The 15,019-nt window shown below is 37.0% G+C and overlaps 1 non-coding gene across 1 annotated transcript; it reads left to right on the top strand.

The window, feature by feature from the left end:
- The first annotated feature begins 703 nt into the window (after positions 1-703).
- Positions 704-810, top strand: LOC116125427. The gene has a single exon (XR_004127338.1). It is a non-coding gene; the product is annotated as a small nucleolar RNA R71 (small nucleolar RNA).
- The last annotated feature ends 14,209 nt before the right edge of the window (positions 811-15,019 follow it).

Raw genomic sequence — 15,019 nt, 5'->3', positions numbered from 1 at the left:
TTAGCTTCTCGGCCAATTGGCCCATCTATACCTCAAGATTTTGAATGGACGCTCCTTGATTTCTAAAATTTGTCCTCGTCTCATTCATAAACCCCGTGGTTTCCTACATAAATTTTCCAAACATATCCTCCAACTTTGTCACTCTTGGATCTCCCAGTTGATTATTCACCCCTGGTAGGTTGTTTGGCAATGTTCTTTGGTTCCATTGATTATTTTGCTGGTTCTGATTGCCCCAAGCTAGATTTGGATGATTTCTCCACCTCAGGTTGTATGTGTTGGAGTACGGGTTGTTTGGTTGCCTCTGATTTCCTGGCAAGTAGTTCACTTGCTCCGTTGATGAAGATGACGAAGCAAATGTGTTCCCAACTTGACATTCTCTGCTCACATGGTTTCCTACACAAAAATCACAAGTTAGTTGAGGTGCTTGAATAGAGTTTACCTGCATACTTCCCAACTGTTTCTAAAGTGCCATGAGTTGGGTTGAGATGGCTATAAAAGCATCAATTTCATGTAGACTTGAAGATTTCTTGGTATTGCTCTCTCATTTGGTTTTTGATAGTTGTTGCTTGCCAAAACCTTAAGTAACTCATAAGCCTCCTCTGGTGTCTTATTCTGCAAGGCTCCTCCTGAAGCTACATCAACCATGGTTTGCACATTACCCATCAGTCCATTGTAAAATGTTTGGACTTGAAGCCAAACTGGCAACCCATGGTGTGGACATTTCCTCATTAACTCCTTGTATCTCTCCCAAGCCTCATACAATGACTCGGACTCATCTTGTAGAAATGATGTGATATCATTTCTGAGTTTTGCTGATTTAGCTGGAGGGAAGAACTTGGTCAGGAATTTATGTGCTAAATCATTCCAAGTTGTGATAGTTCCCAGTGGTAGTGCCATTAACCACCCTTTTGCTTTATCCCCCAATGAGAATGAAAATAACCTCAACCTAATGGCATCATCTGACACTCCGTTCAATTTGAAGGTGTCACAAATTTCTAAGAAATTTGCAATATGTTGATTCAGATCTTCCTTCAAATCACCATTAAATCTAACTGACTGCTGGATCATCTGGATGATTGCCGACTTAATCTCAAAGTTGTTGGCTTGTACCGTAGGCCTAGTAATGCTCGACCCACTGCCATTCACCGTAGGAATTGAAAATTCCCTTAATGTTCTGTTTTCTGGTTCTACCATTTCAACAACTTCTTCTTCTGATTCAACCACTAATTCCTCTCTTTCTCTTCTCTCTCTGTTAAGTCATCTGGCGGTTCTTTCAATCTCAAGATCAACAGGAACCACTGTTGATGTCTCGCTCTTCGCATAAACTGCATAAACAAAAATGAAGGAAAGTGAGATCACAAACCAATTGAAAATTAAAAACGAGAATAAAACAGATAATGATAAAAACAAAAGTAAAAACTCCAATCTAGCTAACTATAGAAAGACTCAATGTTAACTTAAAACTCAATCCCCAACAATAGCGCCAAAAACTTGATGTGTGTTTCCTACAATATACAATATGTAGCAAGTATACTAGTCACTCAAGTAATAAGGTGATGAGTGAGTATCGTTCCCATGAGGATTGCTAGCTAAGCACTAAGTTTCCTATTGTTCTCAAGTTGGAGCAATTGACTTCTTTTGGATTAATGGGAGCAAATTAAAAATAAAAACTAAAGCTGAAATTACTAACTTAAAAATTTAACTACGAATGCGAGATGAAGAACATGGATAAATTCAATTAAAACGGGTAGGGTTTTGACTTCATTCGGACTTTATGGGTTAAACCTATGAATTAAACTAAATTCATATTCATATGCACTGGTTGTATTTATATCTAAAAAGGGTTAGGGTTTTGTTTTCCTTAATTCTATTTAGTTTAGGACTCTTAAACCCTATTTTCCTAGTCAAACACGGAAGAAAAATTTCTAACTGTCGTGACTATGCCCCGACATTGTGTTGTGGCATGGTTGATTCTGGACTAAGAGAGCTGCAGCATAGTGCTGTGGCATGGTTGATTCTGGTCTTGTTGTGCTGCAGCACAATGCTGCGGCATAGTGTCTAATTCCACTCCTAACCTTGCATCATTCTTCAGCACTCCAAAGATGGTGATTTTTGAGCATGATAACGATGAAATCTGGAAAAGTTTTAAACATATGAGATTTATCCCTTTAAATCAGCTTTCCAACAGTTTAAGATTTATTTCAATACAATAAATATATCTCAAGTTATTGTTAAAACATTGAGGCATGCTCAAACTGGAGCGTAATCTAGAATCCCCTCTTTACTTTAAAGCTCTATAACTTCTTCAATTCAACTACGATTCTCGATCCGTTTGTATCCAGTCATCACAAATTCTCTCATGAACATCATCTCTCATCTAAATATTATTTTTAAGCTTTATTCCCTGAAAGCACAACAAAAATACCTGTGATCCTGAAAAATACATTTATGAAACAATTATGTTAATACTAATTTCCCACAAACGATACCTATAAACCGCTAAGTGTATTTTTAAGCACTTATCATTAATCCTGCCTATGACTATTGCATGTATCAATTCATATATCTCTATATCCAATGAATCCATGGTCTATATTACTAGAGCACTCATGTGATATCCTCTCTCAGTCTCATTCACACAAAACAATTCTATCAGAAATTCATCAGGTTCCTAATAACATTAAGCACATAATATAAGCTCATCATTAGAAAAATAATTCAGTGACCATAGAGCAAAAGATTAATCATAGATCCATTAATAGACTAACCCTAGTCTTAGCTTGAGAAAATTAGTTCATAATAAAAGAAATAATAGCAGAATTCAAGAAATAAATCATATTGAATAAGTAAAGACAAACTCTGTGATGGATTTCGTTCTTGATTCTCCTTTTTCTTTTGTTACACAATAATATCTCTCCAAAAATAGGCAAAATTTGGCCCCCAAACAAGTAATCTCAATCACACTTAAATACCCAAAAGAGTCATAAGCAAACAAGGAAAAAAAAAAAAAAAAAAAAAAAAAAAAAACCTAAAACTGTCCGACATGGCCCTGATTGTGTCCAAATTATGTCACCACAACCTAGGCCATGGTGCTTCTTGTCCTCGATATTTTATCCTCATTCCACCACCATGGCTGTGGTGAACCACCCAGGCATGGCCATGGCCTTCAAAATTGTCAACTCAACTCAATTTCTTCAAGCTTTTAAATCCCAATTTTATTTTAATGCTCCAATCTACTCAATTAAACCTTAAAAATCACAATAATTCTCCAAATCAATAGTTGACCATTCACATCATAAACTTAACAAAAACTAATCATCAAAACAAAGAAAACAAATGAGAAATTAAATAAATGGCTATAAAAACAAACCTAAAAACACTAAATTTAGGCAACTTATCAACTCCCCCAAACTTAATCCTTTGCTCGTCCTCGAGTAAAGAGAAAATCAAAGAAACAAACTTAGCAATCATCATGAATTTGCGGCAATTCCAAGATCAAGGAAAGAAAACCAACATGCTTTAAATGAAATTCATGCATCCAAACAGACAACCCGACTAACTGTGCAACTCTAATCTTTCCCTAACGAGATCATGCCTTACCAAGACTTTATACTTAACCCCTTGATTATTTTTTTTCTTTTGCTCTTTTTTTTTTTTTTTTTAAGAAGAGTTTCATCAGATTGTCACATCACCTTTTTTATGCGAATGCACCCATTTTTTATGATTTCCCCCGATTGCTCAGCAATGTCACAACACCTGAAGTGCTTTGCATACTCATAATTCTAGCCACGGTTTGACACAAAAGCTGTTAGGAAACGATCCAGTTACATAGAGGAAAATAAAAATATTTACGACATGGATTGTTCCTTAGAACCAAGATCAGGGTACAAATTTACAGTTTATTCAAAGATAAGAAGCTACAGATTTTCAGTTTAGAGTTTAAGAAATCATACACATGTTTGAAGGCTCCTCCAACTTGTCTCTGGACGTATTTCGCTACAAACCCAAGTGTAGGATCGAACCGGTGAAGTCCACACGAAGATAACCTCAAGGAACTAAAGAGGGATTTGCTAGATCCTCTTTAGCCTTTAAGAACCAAGAAAAAAAATCAAAGTAATTTGATTCAAGCAAAAATTGCAATTTGGCGTGGAAAGTGTTTCAAGGGGCTGGAGTGTTTTCTTTTTTTCCAATGAATGAATTAATATCTCCAATAATTCACAAAAAAAAACTTACACTTATATAGTGCAATTGTAATTGCCCTATTCTCTTATAGAATAGGCTTGGGCTCCAACCCAAACACCACTTGTATCCAAACATTCCCATTTAGATATTTTAATCTTAATTTATCATTATCTCAATTAAATTCAATTAATATATATTTATAATATATATTAACATTTAACAATATTATAATTTATTTAAATATATGCGAACACATATTTAAACGTAATCTCACTTATTTAATTTTAATATCAAATTAAATAAAGGCTACGACCTTGGCAAATTTAATTGCATAGTGAAATTACCAAAATACCCTTTCGTCTAAAAAGATGAAAACACCCTTCTTTTTAATTGGTTCTTAAATTATCTTCTATGTGTGTGACCCATAGGCTCCTCATCATACTGGTAGTGTATAGTATCGTGATTAACACCAATTAATCGTCTCACAACACACAGACCAAGATTGGCCCCTAGCAAGGCATCATAGCCACCTGATAGATTCGGATTCAGCGAAGTAGCTACCTGTCAACGATATAGTTACCGTACAATTAGATCCTTTCATCATCCGTTATCTCGACGAGATCAGGGCACATAAATAGTGTCGACCTCTAGTTACTCTCAATATTATGTATTCAATTACTGGACCAATGACCTGTATTATAAACTGGATAGAGCAAAAACTCAAACCCACTGTGGCAAAAGTTTTAGTGTCATTGCCATTTACTGAATTGCACCGTGAGATAACTTCTCCCGTACCCGAGAGCGATGAATCCTCTGTCTATCCACCATAGTCTTGATGCACTCCTTGATGCAATCAATCACCACCATATTGACAGCTCTGAATAGAACTGCGTTAGGCTAGTGTCAAACTACACCAATCGGTGCACAAGGCGCTCTGGTGATCTCAAGTCTACGGATCACATGCACCACCATTCGTTAGAGGATTTGTTCCATAGACACTGGGGTTACTGTAATAGCCACTACTACTCAAAAGATTATAATGAAATACATATAAAATAACATAAAGGAATTGGGCCCAAGTTTTTCTTTTATTAAACATATATACATACTCTTTACAAACATATGCATTTTTACACAAAATATATATAACGTATACAAAAAGTCATCAAAACATCAGGGACAGTGTAGCCACTCCTCCTCGCACGCCGACATCCATCCGACAGTGTCCTCACCTAGGTCCTGCAAAACATGGGAAAACAACGGGGTGAGCACTAAAACAATGCTCAGTAAGTAAATCCTCTACTCATACTAGCCCCGTAACTCTCTTTCTCTAATTCTTTCCTTACAACTCCCCGTTCAATATCTCTTTGGGTACGTCTTTCTTTTCCTCTTTCTCTTTCTCTTAGAAACTCTTTTCTCATAACTCTTTCATAAATCACGACCCCATCTCACCGGGGGCACGGCCGGGACTCACTCCCACTCTACGTGATCTCTACTCATTCTAGCCGATCGGACTCGGTTATGCATGGATTCGGAACCCTTGGCCATGTGAGTCTATAATCTCTCTCTCTCGGGTACTCGGGTATAGCCCTCATCCGCATGCACTCTCACGGGCTACACCACTTCTCTATCTGATACTCATGCCGCTCTCTCAATGCGGCGTACATGCGGGAATACTCTACCCATTACTCACGGGTTCCCCATCGCACAACCTACTCTATTCTCTTAACTCTTAAAGAACTTATACTCACATTCTATACTAAATCTCAAGCTACTTCTCAAGTGTATAAACAAAGGTGTAGAGCTATCTCATGCTCCCTAATGCACTAATGAAATGCCAACTACAAGATTTCCTCAAAACAGTCATTCTGCACCAGTCACACTAAAACGGCCATAACTTATGCTATACACCTCGGATTACTACGGTTCTGGTCTCGTTTCAAAGCTTAGAAACAGGGCTACAACTTCTCTGTTTTGGTCTCAGCCCAGTTCGAACCGTAAGATACTCAAAAATTACTTAGAAAGTTACGGCAGTGACAGGGCAGATTTCACTTAGGCATTTCATCAAACAACTCATGTGCATAAAAACACTCTACTAAAATTACTACTATACTTCATTCTCTAGCCATCCAAAATGGGGAAAAACTCCCTCAAATACTCATAATCCCTGTCAAGAAAAGCACTCCCAAAAAGCTTCACACAACATCTCTCAAACTTCATCTCAAATTCCATTCTCAATACACATTAAAACACTTCTCATACATGGAATCTATCCAACAACTACAAAAATAGCTACTCATCTCAATTCAATTTTCTCATTAATCATACTACATACTGATCATGCATACATCTCTACACAAAAAGCTTGTTTAAAACTCAAGTTGGTTGGATTTACTTACCTTGTGCAAAGATGGCTTCTTTAGCACTTTTCCTTCCCTTTGTGGACTTGTCTCTTCTCTACAACTCAAAACAACCACAAGGGCAGCAACAACACAATAAGACCTCACTATAAATACAAGAAAACTCACATCTAAAGCATGAATTCTTACCTTAGAAAGCTTTAGATGAAATCTCTACTCAAAACCCCTCTTAAATCCCTTAGAACTCTTGGAAAATTGGGTGGAGAAATTGAGAGAATATGGGCAATGGAAGAGGCGGTGGAATGAAGATGAGTAAGGGCTTTCTCTACACTTTACTCTTTTTAGTTCATATTATAAGCTTCATTTCCCATTTTGCCCTTGTCCTTTCTTAAAAATTCCATCTATATCCTTTGATTCTTTACAACTACACCCCCATACAAACACAATCTCTACTAAATTTCCTTTCATTTTACTCCCCACTTTTCCTACTAATTAGGGGTAGAATGGTCATTGTGTCCCAAAAGAAGAATTCTCTAGAAAACTCAAGAATCTTTGTTTAAGGCTCTTCGCCGCGGCGAAGCATTTTTCGTCGCCTCGGCGAAATAGGGCAGAACCTACCCGTAATGCAACTTCTCCTCCTCGCCGCGGCAAAGCTTCTTCTTCGCCTCGGCGAAGATTGGATTTCCAACTTCACCAAAACTCAACCCATTTTCAAGGCAACAATTCAACCAACTCAACATACAAACTCAATTTAAGTTGAAACAATAAGCTTTTAACTAATACAGCAAATCTTAAATACGTACTTCAAGTGGGATATTACAGTTACCATCCATATGGAATCCTCTGGTGGGTCAATCCAGTGAACTTGTTTACAGCAAGCACCCATGTGTTACACCAGGTTGTCACCAAACAACCTTGACAAGTGAGATTAGTCACTGCCTTTTGACAGAGTCGTTCAACACTATGATAACCTTACCGTATTATCTGTGCCCTTACGTCAAAATAATATTGGGGCTACGGATGTTTCTAGAATGGCCACCATATGTGCTCATAGGGTTCTCACTATCAAGATTTGAAACACTTGATACCCTCGTCACAGTTCTACCATTCTAAGGACATATATCAATACATACAATGATGATTTACACTATATAGTACAAAATGCCTTTTATTGATCAATGAACATTATTACAAAGAGTCAATTCTACAATAATTGATTGGCTCTAAGGCATCTACTCTAACAAAAGTAAACATGGGTCTCATGAATACTCCTGGTTGCTAAGCAGCTCAAAAAAGTGGAGTAGTTTATTCAAACATAAGAAGCTATAAACGCAGTTTTTCTTTGTTTTCTTTCTTTCAAGGGAGTGAAGACAAGTCTCACCTAGTACACAACAAAGTTAAGTAATAAACTAGAAATTGAACAACCATCTAGACTCGCATACTCTTCAACATTCCTAAAGATATAAGCGTGTTCCAATCCTTTCAATGACTTCAAAGTTCATCAAATAATAATAATAATAATAATAATAATAATAATAATAATAATAATAATATTAGGGACTCCACAAAGTACATACCCAAATTATTTTAAAACATTCACCCTTAGGTCCAAGGCTCATGTACCGGGCACCATGCAATATACAAACAAGTACAAAGCATACATTTCAAAAACAATCAATTTTTGAAATTTGTGGGTTAATTACAATGTACCCCCTGACAATTTGTAGAATTATAGTTTGGTCCAAAAGTTTTGAAACTTTACATACTGGCCCTTGTACAGTCAGTAGTTTGGTCCAATAAGTTAGATTACCACGGTGTGCATTGATTACTTGACGTTCATGCTTAACATACCTTCACCGCGGTGATTTGGTAAAGCGTCCATCCCAAGGACGATCGCCATGGCGATGGGTTATATCCCCTCGGCGAACGCTGGTTTTGTCATCAGCGCCAGCGTGAACAACACTCACTGCGGCGATGGGTTATATCGCCGCGGCGAGCGTACACAGATCTGTAGCTCCGGATCTGTTCATACAGGAACCAAAAACACTCTAAACGGATTTTGCAATCAATCAAACACATTGATCTCAACAAAAATCCATCAACCATTATACCAAACCAGCAGATCATCAACAAATTAAAAAATTAATTGATTAATCAATTTCTTAAAAACATGTTTTAAGATAGATTTACGCAGATTCAATATGGCAACATATTATCATCAATACAGTTTATCAACCATACACAAAAAATTGTAAAATTTAGTACCCTAGGCTCTGATACCACTATTAGTAAACGGTCTCGTATACGCAGCGGAAACAAATATAATAAAATCAAGGATCGTTTACATGAGCCAAGATCAAGGGTATAATTTTACAATTTTATCATAATAAGAATCTGCAGAAATATTAAACATGAGTTAAGAGAAACAAACGCACGTTGAGGCTCCTCCAAATTTGTCGACGAATGTTTTGCTACCGATCCAAGTGTAGGATCAAACCTGCGTAGTCTACACGAAGACAAACTCAAAAGAACTAAGGAGGGATTTGCTAAATCCTCCTTAGCCTTAAGAATCAAGAAGACAAATCAAATGAATTGATTTTGGGCAAAAATTGGATTCTGCCGTGGAGTGTAAAATGGGGGCTGTGTGTTTTTGTTTTTCAAAGAAAAAAAATCCTAATGAAAAATCACACATTTTTTTCTTTTATAGTAAAAAACAATTTGCCCTAATCCCATACGGAATAGGCTTGGCTCCAACCCAAACGCCCCTGTTGCCAAACACTCCCAATTTGATTTTTATTTTCCATCATTATCTCAATTAATATATTTAATATATTTAACATTTAACAATAATAAATATAATATGTGCGAACGCACATTTAAACGTAATTTCACTTATTTAATTTTCTAACAAATTAAATAAAGGTTACGACCTCATCAAATTTATTGCATTGTGAAATACCAAAATACCCTTTCGCCTTAAAAGACGAAAATGCCCTTCTTTCTCTTGATCTTAAATTATCTTCTGTGTGTGTGACCCATAGGCTCCTCATCATATCGATCGTCAGTGTAATCGCGTTAACACCAATTAATCATCTTACTAATACACAGACCAAGATTGGCCCCTAGCAAGGCATCATGGCCACCTGATAGATTCGGATTCCAAAGTAGCTACCTTTAACGAATGGTTACCGTGCAATTCGATCCTTTCATCATATGTTTCTCGATGAGACGAAGGCATAGAAATAGTGTCAACCTTCGGTTACTCTCGTATTATTTATTCAGTTTCTGACCAATGACCCGTATTATAAAATGGATAGAGCAACAACTCAATCCCACTGTGACCACAGTTTTAGTGTTATTGCCATATACGAATTGCGCCGTGAATAACTTTCTCCCATACCCGAAGTGATGAATCCTCTGTCAATCCACCATAGTCCTAATACACTCCTTGATGCAGCCAATCACCACCATATGACAGCTCTAAAAAGAACTGTGTTAGGCTAGTGTCAAACTACACCAATCGTGCACAAGGCGCTCCTGTGATCTCAATTCTAAGGATCACATGCACCACCATTCATTAGAGGATTTGTTCCATAGACACTGGGATTACCATCCATATGGAATCCCTGGTGGGTCAGTCCAGTGAACTTGCTGCGTGTAATCGCCTACAGCAAGCACCCATGTGTTGCGCCCAGGTTGTCACCAAACAACCTTGACAAGTGAGACAATCACTGCCTTTTGACAGGGTTGTTCAACACTATGATAGCCTTACCGTATTATCTGTGCCCTTACTTCAGAATATACTAGGGCTATGGACGTTTCTAGAATGGCCACCTATGTTGCTCATAGGGTTCTCACTATCAAGATTTGAAACACTTGATACCTCGTCACGGTTCTACATTCTAAGGACATATACAATACATATTGCAATAATAATGATTATGCGATATAGAATAAATGCCTTTATTATGATTAATGAACATTATTACAAAGAGTCAATTCACAATAATTGATTGGCTCTAGGGCACCTACTCCAACATATATCTGTGCACAATATATGCATATCAAGCTCATTCTTTAATATGCTTTCCAAATTCACATATACAAACTTGCAAATTCATTAGGCATATGGTATGTCATGACATATTCTACCATTCTCTAATATTACAATTGCCATATCAAAATAAAACTTTAACTTACAATTCCTTTCTAAACATTTCATGTGCTATTCAAAAGTAGGAAAGGTTCAAGTAACTAGAACCAAACACTAAGAGCCATTTCTCTCAAGGACAAACATGACCAAGTGATATTCTAAATTTTGGCATAACAATATGCAGCCTAGAACACTACATTTACACTTGGTTAAGCCAAAACATAATCTTCCTATTCAATTCTTGCCTTTCTCTAACCCTTTCTCGTTAGGGTTTAGCCAACTCATGCATGCATTTTCTCTTTGGATTTTCATCAAACACTTCATATCCATGCAACCACCTGTTGGCTACACTTCCGCAACTCTCTAATTCAACCAAATTGTGAGCCAAAAACTCACAAACTTTAGTATCTGTAACAACTGCTGTAAACTAGTACAATGCAGCATAATAACAATAGAAAATGGGCCCAAAACTTTTCCTTTTTATTATAAGTCATACGTCTTTTTACACAAAGAACGTCATTTACAAAAATGCCATTTTAAAAGACAAAACAGGGGAAACAGTATACCTATACTCCTCGCTTGCGATGCCCCTCCGACTGCATCGTCACCTAGATCCTGCATCCACAGGAAATAACAGGGTAAGCACAAAATAATGCTCAGTAAGTAAAACCCTCATCTGTCTATCCTCGTATGATTACTATTAATTCTTTCCTCACACTTTCTGTTGTTTCCTACTAAACATCATGGCCTCATCTTACCGGAGGTACGGCCAGATGGCGTCACACAAGCCCATCTCATTCTTCATGATATCGGTGGAATTCACACAGCACCAACCCGTTCTTAGTGACTACCGTGGGGATCATGAAGCACCTGCTCGGTTTTTGTAACTATCGGGTGGAGACCACATAACACCTACCCGTTCCTCATGACTTTCGGGTAACGATCACCAAGCATTAACCCATTCCTAACACTGTCGGGTGATGATCACAAGCATCAACCCATCTCTAATAAATACGGGTGATGATCACAAAGCATCAACCCCTTTTCTATAACTAACCGGGTGATGGTCACAAAGCATCCACCCGTTTCTAATATCTATCAAGTGATAATCACAAAGCATCAACCCTTTCTAATGGCTTTCGGTGGGGATCACAAAGCATCAACCCGATTCTCATAACTGTCGGGTGATGTTCACAAAGCATCCACCCATTTCTAATACTCTTCTCATTCACTCTATTCAGCACTTCTAATTCTCTCTACCCTTAGAGTAGTTGCATCCACAAAGTTCTCTACTCATAGAGCAAGTGCATACACAAAGTTTCCTACTCTTTCTTAGGTCACTTCTCAATGCACAATTATGCCTATGGATGGTTCATCTCCACTAATGCACTTATAAAATGCCAACATGCAATGTTGCAAGAATTAAGGTTCACTACTCATACTCAAATCTCTATTAGGCATTTCATCAAACACTCAAGTGCATAATAAAACTCTATTATAACAATAATTCTAAATCTTTCTCTAACCATCCAAATGGGGAGAAACCCCCTCACATAGCCTGACCTGCCAAGAAGACACTTCAAAAGGGTTCCTCAATACCCTTCAATTGCATCTCAAACTACCTTTCTAACCCACATCTCACTTCTTATATTGCAATGTATAAACAACCACAAAGCACTAGAAATCTCTATTTAAGCCTCAAAACATGGCATAACATGTATATAACTACATACATAATGCTATCAAAACCTTAATCAAGAAAATTCCCAAATCTCACTTGGGTTGGGGTTTACTTACCTTGTTATGGAGAATTTCACTAACTCTTCCTTTCACTTGGTTTGCATGACTTTTTCTGTACTCTTAAACAAAAGAAACAACCCTCAATATTTAATATATACAAAAACTCACAAAGCTTCACAACCAAACAAGAATCCTTACCTTAGGATGCCTTAGGTTGATTTTCTACCCCAAATCACTCCAAAAGCCCTTTAAAACTCCTTGATCAAAAGAAAGAGAATTTGAGAGGAAGCGAGAGAGTAGAGTGGCGATGGAGAAGAAGAATGAGGTTTGCAATGACTTATTCCTTTAATGAATTTATACACACCATTCCCATTTTGCCCTTACTCTTCTTTGGGAATTCTATCTATATCTTTTGATTCATTACAAACCACCCCCATAGCAACATATTCTCCATGAAAATTCCTTACATTTTACTCCCCACTTTTCCTGCTAATTAGGGGTAGAATGGTCAAATTGCCCTTAGGGAAGAAAACATCTAAAACTTAACAAACATTTTGGTCGGCCTGTCGCCGCGGCGAGGAAGCTTCTGTCGCCGCGGCAAAACTGTCCAGCAGCTTCCCGTGGCTTCAACACCTCTTCGCCGTGGTGAAGATTCTTTTTCGCCCCGGCGAAGCTTGGAATATTGAACTTCTTCTATTGTCAACCAATATCAGGGCAAGTATTCAACATAACACTCAATCAAAGGTCAACCAACAATATTACCAAAAAACCAACTCAAATAAGAGCAAAAGAAGAAACAATAACTATGTACCTCAAGTGGGACATTACAGTATCAAATCTGGCCGAATTCATCACTTCTCTACACTCCAAAAATTTCAACACAAATTTTTCCACAACTTCACCAAATCATCACATAACCATACTCTACTTCTCATGGCTGGAATTTATGCATCATCAAACATCAAAAACAGCCAATAATCATCTCATACCATCACATAAAAACATGCAAGAATCATACTACACAAGTCTTGCTCAAATCAAGGCTAAAATTAGGTTTGCTTACCTTGAATGTGTGATTTAACTTCCTTTTGCTAAAAGTCTCTTCCTCTTGGACCTAGATCATATAAAAACCATAAGAATTTAAACTTTAAAGTTTAATCAGACTCATTTTGCTAGAATCTTACCTTTGGATGCTTTAGGATTGAAAATCTCCAAAAATCCAAGCCAAATCCTATGATTTCCCCTTAAAATTTAGTGAAGAAAATTGAGAGAATGGGGTGAAGGTGGTGTGTACAAGGGCTGAAGATATGGCCAAGGTTTCTTCAATGAAACCTTTTTTGTAATAATATATGCATGTATTCCCATTTTGCCCTTGCACTTTCTATGAAATTCCATCTATGTCCTTTAGTCAATTACCAAAATACCCTCATTTTTATTATCTTCTTCACATTATTTTGCTTCCTTTCACTTCCCACTTTTTCAACTAATTATGAGTGAAAAGACCATTTTACCCCTAATGAAGTTTTAAGGATTTTTCTTCACATTTGTCTAAGGTAACTTCAAAGAAATCCAACTAAGGGTATTAAGGCATAAATAAAATTGCGTACCTTGATGTGGGTGTTACGGACAGTATGTCAGAGACCAAAAATTAATTTTGCTAGAATTAATTATTGGCTTTAAGGATGGTATAGAAAGATAGAGTGTAGAGAAGAAGAGAGAATTTTTCCTCTAAAAAAACTTTCACCTGCGGCAGCAAATGAATGAATATATCAAAACCTAAAATTTGCTTTCTTTAAATAATGAAGAAAATTTCCATTCCACCCCCAAAGTTTAGCAACAACCCAAACTTATGTGGAATCACATAGTAGTCCCTCATTTAATTATTTAGTTAAATATTAACATAAATATGAATATTAACTCTAATAATCAAATATATAGTTTTGCTAAATTACTCCAATAATAAAATTGGATATAGGCTACAACCTCAGTAAATTTAATTATACAACTAAATTACCAATATGCCTATTCGTCTAAAAGACGAATATACCCTTCCAAAATTTATCATCCTTAAACTGTCTTCTAAGTGTGTGACCCGTAGGCTCCTTATCATATTGGTAGTGAGTAGTATCGCGATTGACACCAATCAATTGCCTCACTACACACAAACCAAGATTGGCCCGTAGCAAGGCATCATGGCTACCCGATAGTTTCAGATTCAATGAAACAACTACCTATCAATGATATGGTTACCGTGCAATCAAATCCTTTCATCATCTATTGTCTCATCGAGGCTAAGGTACAAAAATAGTGTCAACCTTAGTTATTCTCAATGTCTGTGTATTCGGTTACTAGACTAATGATCGGAATAATAAATTGGATTGAGCAGTAACTCAATCCCATTATGGCCACAACTTTAGTGTCATTGCATATACTGAATCGCGTCGTGAGATAACTTCTCCCGTACTTAAGAGTGATGAATCCTCTATCGTTCCACCATAGTCATGATACACTCCTCAATGTAGCCAATCACTACCATATTGATAGCTCTAAATAGAACTATGTTAGGGTAGCGTCAAACTACGCC

This window comes from Pistacia vera, unplaced genomic scaffold (genome assembly GCF_008641045.1).
Source record: "Pistacia vera cultivar Batoury unplaced genomic scaffold, PisVer_v2 Contig164, whole genome shotgun sequence".
Classification (NCBI taxonomy): domain Eukaryota; kingdom Viridiplantae; phylum Streptophyta; class Magnoliopsida; order Sapindales; family Anacardiaceae; genus Pistacia; species Pistacia vera.
This window is presented reverse-complemented; position numbering and strand designations above follow the sequence as displayed.